The sequence below is a fragment of the Rhipicephalus sanguineus genome, chromosome 1, assembly GCF_013339695.2.
Source record: "Rhipicephalus sanguineus isolate Rsan-2018 chromosome 1, BIME_Rsan_1.4, whole genome shotgun sequence".
NCBI lineage: Eukaryota > Metazoa > Arthropoda > Arachnida > Ixodida > Ixodidae > Rhipicephalus > Rhipicephalus sanguineus.
In genome coordinates, this window is record NC_051176.1 from 85,347,107 (window position 1) to 85,361,590 (window position 14,484).

Sequence of the window (14,484 nt, forward strand, 5' to 3'; positions counted from 1 at the left end):
TGTATTTTATAACTTCGAGCCAGGCGTTACGAGATGGACCGACGTGTTTTTGTAAGTGTAGTATAGCTGTGCGCCCATCGTGGGCTTACCAGGCGCGTCGACCACACTGGCGTTTAAGGGGTAACTTATGGTGCGACGTAACGTCAGCCCTTACGTTAGAGTACATACGTCAGTATTATCGAAACTAAGTGCACGTTATGGTGCAATCATGTGAATATCATGTGTAACATTCGTTAATGTATTCCTCTGGGGTCGAGCAATTCTTCAGTATAGCTTGCTGGATCATAGGAACACAAATGTAATGTTTATTAGACTGCTACAAAAGCGGAGCCAACGCTGGAACCACAGACGTTAATCTGATATGAAGCCTATATCGTAGGAGTACATATATAGTGTTTAGTGCTTTCTTGTAAAATTCACCACAACCACAACTGATGTTGCATCGACATTGCGCCTGCATAGGCTTTTTTTCCAACCCAGTTTATAGACCTGGCGTGGCTCTGAGGTATAGAATACTTGATTGCCACGCAGGATGCTTAGGTTCGATTCCTGATGGGATCCTAATTCATATTACTTCCATTCGTTGGGTAAACGCTGCAGGCGTCGGTTTTTCTTAACGCTCTCGCTTTTAAATTACTAATGTCTGTTCTCGACGTTCCTAGGTAGATATAAAATGTCAATGACCTGTGGCGCATACCCGTACACCGCGGCCCGTGGCAAACGGGAATCTGCCACACATGTCTGGAGGAAAAGGGTTTGACGACGTACGGGGCGGGATTTTCACGTAATTCATGTCATGACCAGACAGTCATATTCGTGAAATCTTTTTGCTCTCCCATTCCAATTTTGGTCTACACCAAGTTAAGGAGGCGCTCATGAGAGCACTCAGACGTAGGCGGCTAGATAAATAGATAGATAGGTAGATAGATACGTACATAGAAACGCTCAAAGTGCCAAAGGTTCGCTAAGAAATGCATCGCATTTAATAATGGCTGAAGCAATGACGGACTGGAGCCTGTCCATTTAACACCCGGCGCTAGTCACGGAAATAAAGAGGTACACGGCACATACAGCTTCAGTCTTACGAGGTGCACAACTGATGGTGGTGGCGTTGACTGCACTGAACGGACGAGTCGCTGTATTTCATCTGTGATATCAGTGACCTTGCGCAGCACTTTGTATGGTCCGTCTTAATGAAATAACAACTTTTCGGAGAGACCGACGTGACGACATGGGGTCCACAAGAGGACAAGTGAACCGGGTGTATAAGAGAACCGGGTGACGGCGATCATACAGGTCTTTTTGAGAGGCATGAGATACTGGGAGTCGTTCTCAGCAATCTGTCGTGCTGTGTAGTTTCGTGCAATGGCACCGCGAACGTATGTGGCAGGCGAGCTTGAACCAGCAGGAAGCAGCGTGTCAAGAGACAGGGATGGCTCACGTCCGTACAGAAGATAAAATACAGAAGATAAAACAGAGAGAAAGCAATTACTGCGTGCGACAAATCTTTGCACCTCCGCTCGTACTGGACGGATGCTAAAAATTTTTGCGGCGTTCGATTCGTGAGGCAATAAGTTCCTTTAGTGAAGCCATTCCATGGCTACTTAGAAAAGTGTTGCGGGGCCCCTTTAACGCAGTGGAGGAGCGACTCGTTACGCCTCGACTGGGGTTCATGTGTGTGCGAAGTATGGATTATCTGTTCCTTGATGCCGTACTGGCCGCGACTGTGAGTCAGGCACCGGATGTCTATGAACGGCAGTCGAGACGCAATCAGTCGCTCCTTCACGGCTTTCGTCTTGGTAGACCTTTTGGCATCGGAGGGTACACATAACCATCAGCGGTGATGAAGACAGGGAGCTTGCCTTTGATCTCGTTGGGAGCGCTGTCCAACCAAAGCAGAAAGTGCACGTGAAGACTTTGTACACAAAGTCTTCCGCATATTTCTGGAGATACATAAGCCATCCGTAGCAGTTAACGGTGTCGGAGAATCTCGTGCAGTTGATATGCCTACTGGTTTTGTAATCGTCTGCGTGTACATCAGACCGACACGTCTGGTTGTGATGCGGCAACGTTTCTGAAAAAAACGATGAAGACCTGAAAGCCACATAGTACGGCGATCCTCGTGTGCGGTAACTTTAATATCGATGTGGCGAAGAGTACGGTAAATGCATCGAGTGTATCATGCTAGATCGATACTCGTTGAAGCTGAAGGCGGTGCAGGAACCCACGACGCAACACCTGTTCCATCACTGATCTCACGTTTGCAAGTATGATGTGCCCCGTGACAGGAATTCTTACCGTATACCACAGCAAGGCAATGCTGTTCAAGTGCAGAGTCGTCCGTGAAAGTGTGCGTGTGTGTGTGTAATCAACGGCTACGTGATCGAAAATAAAGGCTGTGAAACTTAACGAAATGCGTCTTCATTTAACGTCAACGTTCAAACAATACAATCCTAAACGAGCAATCAAATCGCATAGGCATCGCATCGGGTCGCTCAGTATTTCTTGGGTTCGGTGCGCGATCATTAGTTTTTGAGTTTGATTCAGTTTACATTGGAGAAAACTTCCCGTTCAACTGTATTTCTTTAAGAAAAGGGCTTTGATTTTTGTTCGTGGCACGAAGATATTGGCCAAAAACAAGGGCTGCTCTTCTAGGGCGGATTGCCTTAGAAACATTCGTTATTAAAACTGCAATGCCAAGCTTCGACTACCTTGTATGACGATTTTCTATAGGTTTCCATTTGACATGCACTGCTGATTCTTGCAGTTTGTTATGCTACATGACGTAATATTTATTTTTTTCATTTGTAACGCGTTGTTACGCATGCGCAATAATATAAGAACATGTATGCAATCTCGGTCAGTTGGACAGACGTAAAAAGTTGATAGTGGCGCAAGTATGTTGCCCGCGCTTATCTCTGTGTATGTACTTTTTAGCGCTCGATATTTTAGCGATTACGTCACGTGAGATTTCTCCCCCAATCACGCAACACCATTTTGATTCGAGCTCGCCGATTGCCTGGTGAGTACATCCTGAGTGGCTGAAAAGTTGTTCGGGCCGTTCATAGATTCCCCAGTGCACGCCGCGACTGCGATTCAGGAGGTTCGAGCATTCCGTCAGTTCCAGCAAGTCTCCCTTGTGAATACCTTTCCAAGTCGAAGATGCGGGAAATCGTGCACATCCAGACCGGCCAATGTGGAAACCAGATCGGTGCAAAGGTAACAACTGTCCTTCTTCGCTCATTCAGCTGCTTCAGCTGGCAGGTGCGCCGCCGGGCGTGGGCGCAGTTAGGCCTACCGGTATGTCAAAATCCCGCTTCGGTTAAAAGCGCCACGCCGGTTGATTCAGTATCGTATTGCTGCTGGCACACTTCCGACTTACTCAAGGCTTCAGCATTACCGCGCGTATTAAGCGAGAATCTTGGTTGCGGTGTATTGTGCTTCGTCTACAAACGTAACCAGCGGAAACCCCATCCGTCAACAATGCCGGCGCGATGACCTTGTCACCGCTGCGAAGCGGCTGCTTGTGGTTGTGACTGGCTTTAAAAGAATGGAACTTCGTGACTTGGTCTAGGCCTTGCGATCACTACTACTCTGGTGTTCGCTCCTGCCTTTTAAACGAGACAGCAGTGGTTGTCCTTCACGCAGCATGCCACCTGCTTGCGTGAAGCTTTTCGCCCCTATAGGCTTGCCTGCTTGCCTCCTTATAGTAGTTGCTGGTGCAGAACGTTATTGTCCCCGAATTTACATTCCGTGACCTATACATCCCCCATTACCTTTATCCGGCTTGCCTATTTCGACCTGCTTTCGGTTCGTGATTCCGCTAATCTCCCGTTCATGTATTGCAGTCCTTCTTACGTCACGTAGGTCGCTCTCTGAATTGCTTTTGCGGCACGCTCTCCGTGATAACAATTATCCGTAACATAATATTCTCTTTAAGCCGTTCTCAGCGCCCGTCCTCGTTGTTGCGTTCTTGCCCTCTGTGTATGTTTCCTTACGCGCCGTGTATTCAAATAGATCCTTACCAGCGAACCGCTCTCGCGCTCACTGTTTGCAGCACGTGTTGTCAGTTTTGCATACGACTTAATATTTGCTGCAGACAGAAAAATTCTGATTACAATGTTTCCCGGCGTTTTCCACGTTACCAATCGGTGATTACACTGTCACCGGTAAGCTCCTGTTGTACTAAAGAAAATAGGCACTAAGAATTGCTTACGCGAGATCTAATTCAAAATTCAGCTGATAGCTTTACTTCGTATATTATTCCGATTTGTTGCTCTCTCATCCATTGCTTAGCCCTTACGGCGAAAGTACAGGCACCTATCGGTCATTGTTGCCGCTTTTGCTTGTTTACCGTCCATTTTGTATGCCTGCGCTTTCTGCATCAGTAACGCCCGTGTGTCTCCTTGCAAAGTAATGCGTAGCCAGGTGGTTTGGCGATGCGTCGTTGTGTAACAGCGGTGTCATTCCGAGACGATTTTTGAGCAACACAGATGATTTCCAGCTACTGGCTTCGCATGCTCTTATCGGCTTCCCGCCATGCTTGACTTTTACTTCATATATCAACTTGCGCGGTTATTCTCGTGATCTCTATCCGTCGTCGTTGCCGCGCGGCTGTTTAAGCTTTTGCTTGCAGTTTCGTTTCGAGATAAACTGCGCCTAGGTTGTTCGTGAATATTTGAAATCGGCCTTGTCCATATTTCAGTCTGTGTTCGGGTTCGTTCACGTGGTCTTCCTGCTAATTTTATCCGAAGGCCCTAAAAATAAGGGAGCACTTTGAACTGCGTGGCTTACCGCGCCCGCAAAAGAAACTCTAGCATTCAGTAGTTCTTCGCAAAAGTTTCTTTGCGCACCAAGCGCGTAGCCAGAAGTAGCACACCTTCCTCCAAAATCCATGTTATCATAACGAAGTAGTTGTGATTTTTCTTAATGCAGGTACCTGAAAAATCATTTTGACGAGTTCTAATTGCGGTCGGCAGATACGTCATATTCGAAAACAGAATCTAAACTTGCGATACATTTGGGAATATCTTCACTCTGTTGCAAGAAAGTGGGCTGTGGCTTTGTACATATTCTAACGAGATATTGGAAGCAGTAGTTACTTCTCTATTTATAGTGCTGTTAATCTTGTTTTATTTTTTTGCAATCACCGATTGCTAAACTCAAAGGACCCCTTAGGCATTCGCCTACGACAGCTCGAAGGCGAAAACCATCTTTTTGTCTCGGTCGGTGTATGGATCCAGCCGAAAGCATCTGTTAGCTTTCTGCACCTCACGAGGTTTTGCACTGCCTCCAGGACCGGAAGCATTGGAAGCTTTCTCCACCTAACCTGGTTTTGCACTACCTCCGTGATCGGCCCACCTTTGACAAGGCGACGATGTAATGTGATGGCGTCATCATGAAACGCATAGCGACGTCAAATTCGGGCGATCTGTGACGTCTTAGCGCCATATGTTGACGTCGTATGATTTTTTTGCATCACGCTCGTGGTGCGCCGACGCCGCCGTCGGTCAATTTTCGCATTTGATGAAGCTTCTAGACTTCCGCTAATAAATGCGCAGGTTAACTATTGGCATGCCTGCACGAACACACTTCGTCGATTCCATTGGCAGCACACTAAATACATAAGACGGTATTGTCTCCAGCTAAGAGATCGGCTGTGACAATATGCGCTACATTTCGGCCATACGCAGCCGAGTTTTTTTTTTTTGTCATAACTGGTCCCAACTGCAAAGACCAAGTCCGGCAAACAATTGCGTACGCGATACCTGAGAGATATTTGCAGAGGATTATTCACCATATAAGCTGTTTACGCGGATGTCTTTCAACCTTACAGTTCTGGGAGGTAATTTGCGAAGAGCACGGCATTGATCCTACCGGCAGCTACCACGGCGACTCGGACTTGCAGCTGGAACGCATCAATGTGTATTACAATGAAGCTCACGGTGAGGCTCCCACATTACTCCTTAGCAGTTGTGCGTTAACCTGTTACCTAACGTTTTGTACATTTCGTTGGCTCTTTGTCCCACAATGTGGCTCCGTCGAACATTGCTTCCTTCGTTGAAAAACAAGGCACTCGTCATTTCCCTATCAAGATTGCCATGTCAAGCTTATATTCAGCAGAATGTTAAAGCATGAAAACGCACGAAAAGTGCTGTAGAACCAATCTAATACGTTTTTCACGAGGCCGCAGTCATCGCAACGCTGGAAACTGGAAACTTGCAGCGCCAACATCTCGTTAAAACTGGCGAAAGAAATCTTGCAAAGTAATCAGCCTCGTCGCACACAGCTTTTCCTCGAAAGAGTTTATTTCATCAGTTTATAACTAAATGTTATTGATGGTACTAGAGTGTAATAGAACAGGGGAGTGCTCGGAACGGCCGCAGCACCAACGTACAGAAAGTGAAGCCCAAACAGGGTCAATCCACCTGCGGCGCTGCGATCGGTACTCTGCAATGTGTTGTCGTTTAAGAGCTGCGCGCGGCTCCGCCAGAGTGGTGCAGGATTAGAATGCCGCTTCCTACTCAAAAGGTGCGGGTTCGAATCGCAGCTGTAGATGGTGGATTTTTATTCAGTGTCACCTTTTATAGCTCTGTTGGTTTTCCTTTGTCTTAAAACTATATTCTGTTGCTACGTATTGCTACAAAAAGTAACGTAAAATGTGAAATCTCGTTTCGAGTCTCGTCTTCGCGAAAATCTCGGAGGCCATACATTACGTTTTTGTTCAATGCCGGGCGGTAGCGCTGCAAATAACTGCACTCACTGTCAAATTCTATTTTACTTCACAATTTGCGTTACTTTTTGAACCAACACGTAGCAACTGAAGCTAGTTTTAAGAAACAAAGGAAATCCAATACAGCTATAAAAGGTGACACTACGAATAAAAACCCACCATCTTCAGCTGCGGTTCGAACTCGGGCCTTTTCAGTCGGAAGCGGGCATTCTACCCCTGCATCAGCTTCGGCGGAGCCGCGCGGAACTCTTAGACGACAACACAATTGCAGACTACCGATCGCAGCGCTGCAAGCGGATTGACCCTGTTTGGGATTCACTTTTCGAGGCTCGTTGCTAGCACTCCCCTGTCCTAGTATACTCTAATGGTAGCCTGGCGTTTCTTTCACGCCTCTGCCAGGGCCGCAACATTTTTGTGCATTTACATGGCCTTGTGGCAGTGCACATCAAAAAACTGAACTGATGTGCCTCCTCAGCACATCCGGCGTCACAACGATTCCTAACGTAATCGGCTAGAACACTGCGGGGATAATGTGTGCAAAGGGGATTGCGATGCATAGGTGTCCGGAGAATATGTCGAGACAGGACGCCAGAAATGTTATACTCGGGTAAATGGGGTTCGACTATACTTAATTGCGGTACATATGCTACAAGTTGCAACGGCATTTGGTGTTGCTGCACTCGCAACCACACACACGCTAGATGCATCCACCTGGCAGGGCCGTAGCCAAGGGGGGGGGGGGTTGGGGGGTTCAAACCCCCCCGAAATTTTTGTTTTGCTTGCGTATATAAACACGCACACATACAAACGCACTCACGAACATACATAAAGTATGGTTGAACACCCCCGAAAAAAATTTCTGGCTACGCCCCTGCCACCTGGAATGCGAATACCTTCGCATTCCGGCTGGATGCATCAATCTGGGTTTCTGATGTCTTCCTTTTTTCTCTGTGCAGGAGGCAAATACGTGCCGCGTAGCATCCTCGTGGATCTGGAGCCGGGCACCATGGATTCCGTGCGGTCTGGACCCTTCGGACAGATCTTTAGGCCAGACAACTTTGTCTTTGGTATGTAGTTTCGTAGCTGTGGCTTCTTTGATGTTTCAACTTCTCTGGGTGGGAATCTGTATCAGTTGACGCCATGGCGAATGAAGCATTTCATTTTCGCCGCGGCGGCAGAGTTCGCGAAGGCAAGTCTAGAGAAGCCCGGGTGTATACAAATAGGCCCTCGAAGGTGCGCCTCTCACATGCGTATTTGTGCGCCACTGATGCTCTCTCGATCGTGGACTTGTCGGCGATCAGCCGCTTATAATACCGAAATCTGATCTGCCATTGAGGTCACTTGCCATTTCACGTTGCCAGATTTCATTGTTGCCTTTCACTGAGGCAGTTTATTGTTTCACACATGACCATAATTGTTGCTGGTGGCGACAGAAGTGTTGCCTTTCATGCCCCCATATTTACGCTATGGGAAGGGCTCCTAACTTTTTTTATTATACAGTGACCTGTCCCTCTGGTAACTTAATCAGTTACCATTCCGTCGCACGAACCTGTGGGAGTAGGGCTTACAGAATGCTTTGTGCTGATCTAATGTTTTCTTGCCAGTTTGTGAACACACCAGTGATACACACCACTGATGCACTGGTGTTTGTTGCTTTTGTGCCTTCTACAGCATCTGCACGTTCCCGCAGCAGCAGATTCGTACTCATTACGTCGCAGTAATAGATGTTACTTTCTATTGCGTACAGATCACTTAGCGGGCACCCTCAAGTCGGTCTTGACTTTCTTTCCTGTCTAGAGTTTGTGCAAATCTCTACCTTGCCAAAAATCCGTTACTTCCCATGCGCTGTGGGAATCGACGAAATGCCAAGCAGACAACGAGGACCTGCAAGCACCGCATTGTTTCGCTTTGAGGCACATCATGGCATGTTATTCACTGTCTCATATCGGACAATTTTTTTTCGACGGGCTTCTTTCTTTGTTGCACACAACCAAATGAATCTAATCGATCCCACCGATGGAAAGAGCGACTTTTCGTCCAATTCGTTTCAATTTACGTCATTACTACTACACTAGTCAGACAATGGCCCCTATGCTTTCCCTGGCCTAACTGTCTCTTCGATTCATTTTATTGCGCGAAACTTCGTGCTGGTGTACGTTGTGATATTACATCGTGAGCTGTTATTCCATAGTGATAGACGCATCACATGGATTTCATGGCATAATCTCATTTCTGCTGGTCATTCACTCATGTCATGCGAACCCAATTTAAGTATCACGTTCATCGTCCTACCGCGAGGCGCGCAGAGGCAGGGGGCTACATAGATAAGTATAGAGCAGGTCACTAACACAGTTCGAAGTAAAGCGTGAGATTCTGATCTCCCACCCTTTTTCTTCCACGGGGCTACAGAGTTGCGCCACTAAGCCAGATGTCATGAGTTCAACTCCCCGCCACAGTGCCCACATTTCAATATGATGGTTCTTGCAGATAAACCCACATTTACAGCGAAACTCTTGATAACTCAAACTCGAAGGAACCCCACAGAGCTTTGCTTCAGTAGCAAGATGCATTCATAAGGGTGACGTTCCGCAACATATAGCAGAGATGTCCCATCTACTACTCAGGTGTTTTTCTCTTTCCTGCTCGTGGTATTGAAAGCTCTGACAGGTACAGGCAGGTAATTCGATTTACTTCTGGCCCTTTGAAGTCTTCTTTTGAACAAAGCCTAAATGTTCCGCTAAAAGAAGCAATAGCGTCTAATATGTTTAATACGGATAGGCAAGGTCCATGCATTTCCACCTGTGCAGATTCCCACCCCATGAATTTTCAGAGGTGCATATTCAATGAAGCAGCTTTTAAGTAGATTGAAAGTATGGCGGCAAACCAAGACTTCAAATTTTTTGAATTCGCATTTGAAATTTAACTTGTAGCGAATCTAACGCACTTTTTTGTTGTGCAACAATGTGCTTGATTGGGCTGGTTGGTGCTGCATGGTAGACGAAGAAGAAAAACAGCGCTAAACACGGGACGAGAAGAGGACACATACAAGGCGCTGGTGTGTACGTCCCTTGTGCCCTGCATTTGTCCCATGTACTTTCAGGCCAGAGTGGTGCGGGCAACAATTGGGCCAAGGGCCACTACACAGAGGGCGCTGAGCTCGTCGACTCCGTGCTGGACGTTGTCCGCAAGGAGGCTGAGGCATGTGACTGCCTGCAGGGCTTCCAGCTCACGCACTCGCTTGGACGGCTGGCCACCGGTTCGCGGCATGGGCACCCTTCTCATTCTCCAAGATCCGGGAGGAGTACCCGGACCGCATCATGTGCACCTTCTCGGTCGTCCCCTCGCCCAAGGTGTCAGACACAGTGGTAGAGCCATACAACGCGACCCTCTCGATCCACCAGCTAGTCGAGAATACCGACGAGACATTCTGCATCGACAACGAGGCCCTGTACGATATCTGCTTCCGCACGCTTAAGCTTACGACTCCCACGTACGGAGACCTGAACCACCTCGTGTCTGCAACGATGTCCGGTGTCACCACTTGCCTCAGGTAAGTCATCATATATCCTTTTCGTTCGCAATCCGAACTAGTCAGACTATGCTTGCTGTAGAATTCTCCTGCCTTTTGTTGCGGAGAATCCGTAAGCATATGCCGATGAGATGAGAACACCGTTATAGTCGGTTTCAAACTAAGAAAAAAATATCTGCTCCCACAGCATTTACATAACGGCTCCATCCTGTAGGGTTTATTGATTTGTCGTGACACCAAGCAGTTCTCAAGTTTCAGATGACCTTTCCATACACACACAGGGTATGTTGCTGGTTTTAGTGTGTCCCTTCTGTGCCCCGTTATTTTGCGCTGCCAATATTTCAGTATGAACCTATACCAACTAGTCCGCCTTTCAACACTTGTGCTGGTTTTAGGTCTGAAACTTCACTGTCCTGGTAATTTCGTCAGCGATTCTGACATATCTACTTAGCCAAACGTAATGTCTTCGGTACGAGCAATGAACATTTAGCTCTTCATATTCGTAGTATTTACGTTAGCCGAGAAAAATTACTTAAACTTAAAGCGGAAGCCAGTGTTGGGACTCGGGTCCGGCGGGTTTCGACTTTGGTAGCTGGCCCCCGTCATCGCAACCTTCGTCCCGCTTATGCAGAGAGGAGAGCGCTCCTACGTAAAGACAGGTTTATTTACATAGAAGCATGAAGGATATAAAGAGAAAGCTTTTACGAAAAGTATCCGGCTTATAAAACCCTGAGCCCCGCCACGGTGGTCTAGTGGTTATGGCACTCGGCTGCTGACCCGAAGGTCGCGGAATCGAATCCCAGCCGCGGCGGCTGCATTTTCTATGGAGGAGAAAACATTTGAGGCCCGTGTACTTAGATTTAGGTGCACATTAAAGAACCCCAGGTTGTCGAAATTTCCGGAGCCCTCCACTACGGCGTCTCTGATAATCATATCGTGGTTTTGGGATGTTAAACCCCAGATATTATTAAGCAAACACTCAGACCCTCAAAATCTGTGTTTGCAGCTCCCGCCAATCCGGTGATTTGCCGTTCCGGCCTCCGAGAAAGGAGGCAGTAAGTCGCACAATACACTCGTAGGTCGAGAAGTCCAATTGGGGAACACCAGTACAACACACAATTCATGCGGGAATGTCGGCGTGCAGGTTGAGTCCGAAGGAGGAGACAGGAGTTGTTGTTGACCTCGGGGAGGATGGACAGCTCACTTGGGCACGTGCAAACCTTCATGTCTGCGCTCGGGAAAAGAGTGTAGTGGTTTAGTAAGAACCTTTCGAGGGCTGCTATCTCATGCCGACAACAAAGGCCAGAAAAGGGGTGTCCGAGATTCTCCCGATGAGTTGCTCGGAACCCGTCTACGGCGACATGGCACACTCGGTCGACCCCGTCGGGCGTAAGCATTCTCCAGAAAAATGCGGCGCTCTGTTTCTTCGTCCAAGCGCCGACTTGTGGAGAAACAGCATTCCGGCAGACAATGCATTCCGGCCCGCACAATGGCGTCTGTCACGAAGAATTCCAAGGCCCGTCGTAACACTAGTTAGCATAGGTGAAGGGCAGGTGCGCCGCGATTCCTAGGTTGTAACTAATTATAGGTTGCTATGAAGGGGTGCTGCTTTGCTTGCTACCGGACTTCCTCTCCTACGTTTTGAGTGCACGTGGTTCCTGCATTGACATCATTTGTGTGGAAATGCTTCTATTTTGGGTATTAGTTAGCTCGTCCTAATTGGTTCGTTCCTTGTGTCCTCTTCCAGGTTCCCAGGTCAGCTGAATGCTGATCTCCGCAAGCTAGCAGTCAACATGGTTCCCTTTCCCCGTATGCACTTTTTCATGCCCGGCTTCGCCCCCCTCACCGCTCGCGGCTCGCAACAGTACCGTGCCCTCAGTGTACCAGAGTTGAGCCAGCAGATGTTCGACGCCAAGAACATGATGGCGGCGTGCGACCCGAGGCACGGACGCTACCTCACGGTGGCTGCCATATTCCGTGGCCGCATGAGCATGCGCGAGGTGGACGAGCAGATGCTCAATGTTCAGAACAAAAACTCTGCCTACTTTGTCGAGTGGATCCCGAACAACGTCAAGACGGCCGTGTGCGACATTCCTCCTCGTGGGCTCAAGATGTCTGCCACGTTCATCGGAAACAGCACTGCCATCCAAGAGCTCTTCAAACGAATCTCCGAGCAGTTCAGTGGTGGGTAGCAGGCGCCTTGTGTGTGCGTGTGTGTGTGCTCTGATAGTGTTAATCTACGTCCATGTCATTATTTAAAACAGTATAGAAACGATCTCTTGATTGAATGGAGCAAATGTTGCTGAATTATGGCTTGTGGTGGCTATTAGATGTCAACACAGCGTGAAGACAATGCTACCAGTATGAAAGTACAGTTATTGTCGTGACTACCCTGCACAATATATGCAGCAAGAACTAATCAAAAGTGGTTGCAGGTTATGAGCTAGTTTCACTGTGAAAGTTGGCTAAACAGTAATGAGAGAGACTGCAGTAAACGAGGATTTTTCTTTTTTTAAATGTTTTCGGAGTTTATCGTTAGGGCCTGGGATTGTACGCGGCAAAATTCGACACCTGCAGCTATGGGGCCTGGATGCACTTTTAAGGCCGAGACAGACGGTACTACTTCTATCAGATGCAACCTCCTGACGCGGCGGTGCGGCAGCCAGGATGGTGGTGGTCCGATGCGATGAAAGGTCACCACTCCGGCTGCCGCACCGCCGCGTCGGCCGTCGCATCGCATGGAAAATCGTACAGTCTGTCTCGCGCTTTAGACTCAGTCCTATCAGGCATAGGCATAGAAGTCAGGCATAGTCCTGCAAGTTTATAGAATGCAGGTACAAGGCGCCCAGCCATGTCTTTTCTAAAGAACCATTTCTACTATGCAGTTGAGTCCCCTCCTCTTCTAATGTTATCAATATAGGCAAATGTTTCCTGAATTATGGGTCGCAGTAGCTGATTGGCTGTCTTAACGCTATTTGTCACGAGTTGCGAGCTGTACGCAGGTAGTTTGTTCTCGTGTGTAAATAGCTCAAATATGAAGCTAATGTCAATTTGTGGGCTATACGTTAATTTGTGGCTATACGTTAAGTTGGCTAACGGTAATGCAAGAAAGGGGGAACTACGTGGGAATTTTTCTTTAAAATGCTTTTCGCAGTTTGTCATTACGATGCGTGTTATCCGCGACAAACTACGGCAATTGCAGTTATGGAACTTACTGTACTTTTAGGCTGCACGGCTTTCGCTATCTGCCCATATTTCTCGTTACGGTGTCGTACTAGATAAAATATTCACGTGTAAGGGGCCGGAGATGTCTTTCAAAATTCTACTGAGGTATTTTTGTTCTTGTTTCTTTCACGTAGGCATCTGCTCATTGTTCCAATTCGTGCACTTATTTATACGCAGCCATGTTCCGCCGCAAGGCTTTCCTCCACTGGTACACGGGAGAGGGCATGGACGAGATGGAGTTCACGGAGGCGGAGTCCAATATGAACGACCTGGTTTCAGAGTACCAGCAGTACCAGGAGGCGACCGCAGACGAGGGAGAGTTCGAGGATGACGCCGAGGCGTTCGATAATGCTTAGGCAGAATTTTTTTTCCATCTCATTTGACGTCCCCCTTCACCTCACCCGTGTTAATCTTGAAGTTGTCTTTTTTTCTTTCATGTTCAGTTAATAAATTATTTCGTAGAAGTCATGTTGATATGCTCTCTTCTAGTTCAACTGTCTCAGTATGCTACTTCTGGTATTCGATTATAGTAGCCTGCTCTGAAGTGTCAGCATGGCCTGACGTAATGTCGGCACTCACGTTACAGCAAACGCGTCAGTTTTATCGAAACGGACAGCACCATACAGTGGCGTGATCTGTACACCATAAGTAGTGGTCGTTGGCGTATGCTTACGCGGTCGAGTAACGCTTGTCTACAGTTTGCCGAGTCTAGGAGTATGTATCTAATGTTTCATTACATTGTTATAAAATCCTATAGCCAACACTGGAACCACAATTGACATTAACCCAACATGTTTTTTCGAAGCAGTTAAATGGCTGGCGTGGCTAATACTTGACTGACACGCAGATTGTTTGGGTTCGATTGCAGCACGAGCCGCGATTTTTATCTTCTGCGTTCATCGGAATTTTTCGCCAACCCACAACGCCGCCAACGCCGCACCGGATATTCCGCGACATGGGCTCCTAACTCTATCGTGTTAAGATTTCCGTAGCCCAT

The 14,484-nt window shown here is 47.6% G+C and overlaps 1 pseudogene; it reads left to right on the plus strand.

Annotated features, from left to right (window-relative positions):
• The first annotated feature begins 3,162 nt into the window (after positions 1–3,162).
• On the plus strand, positions 3,163–13,858 carry LOC119393553 (tubulin beta chain-like; annotated as a pseudogene).
• Positions 13,859–14,484: the final 626 nt, after the last annotated feature.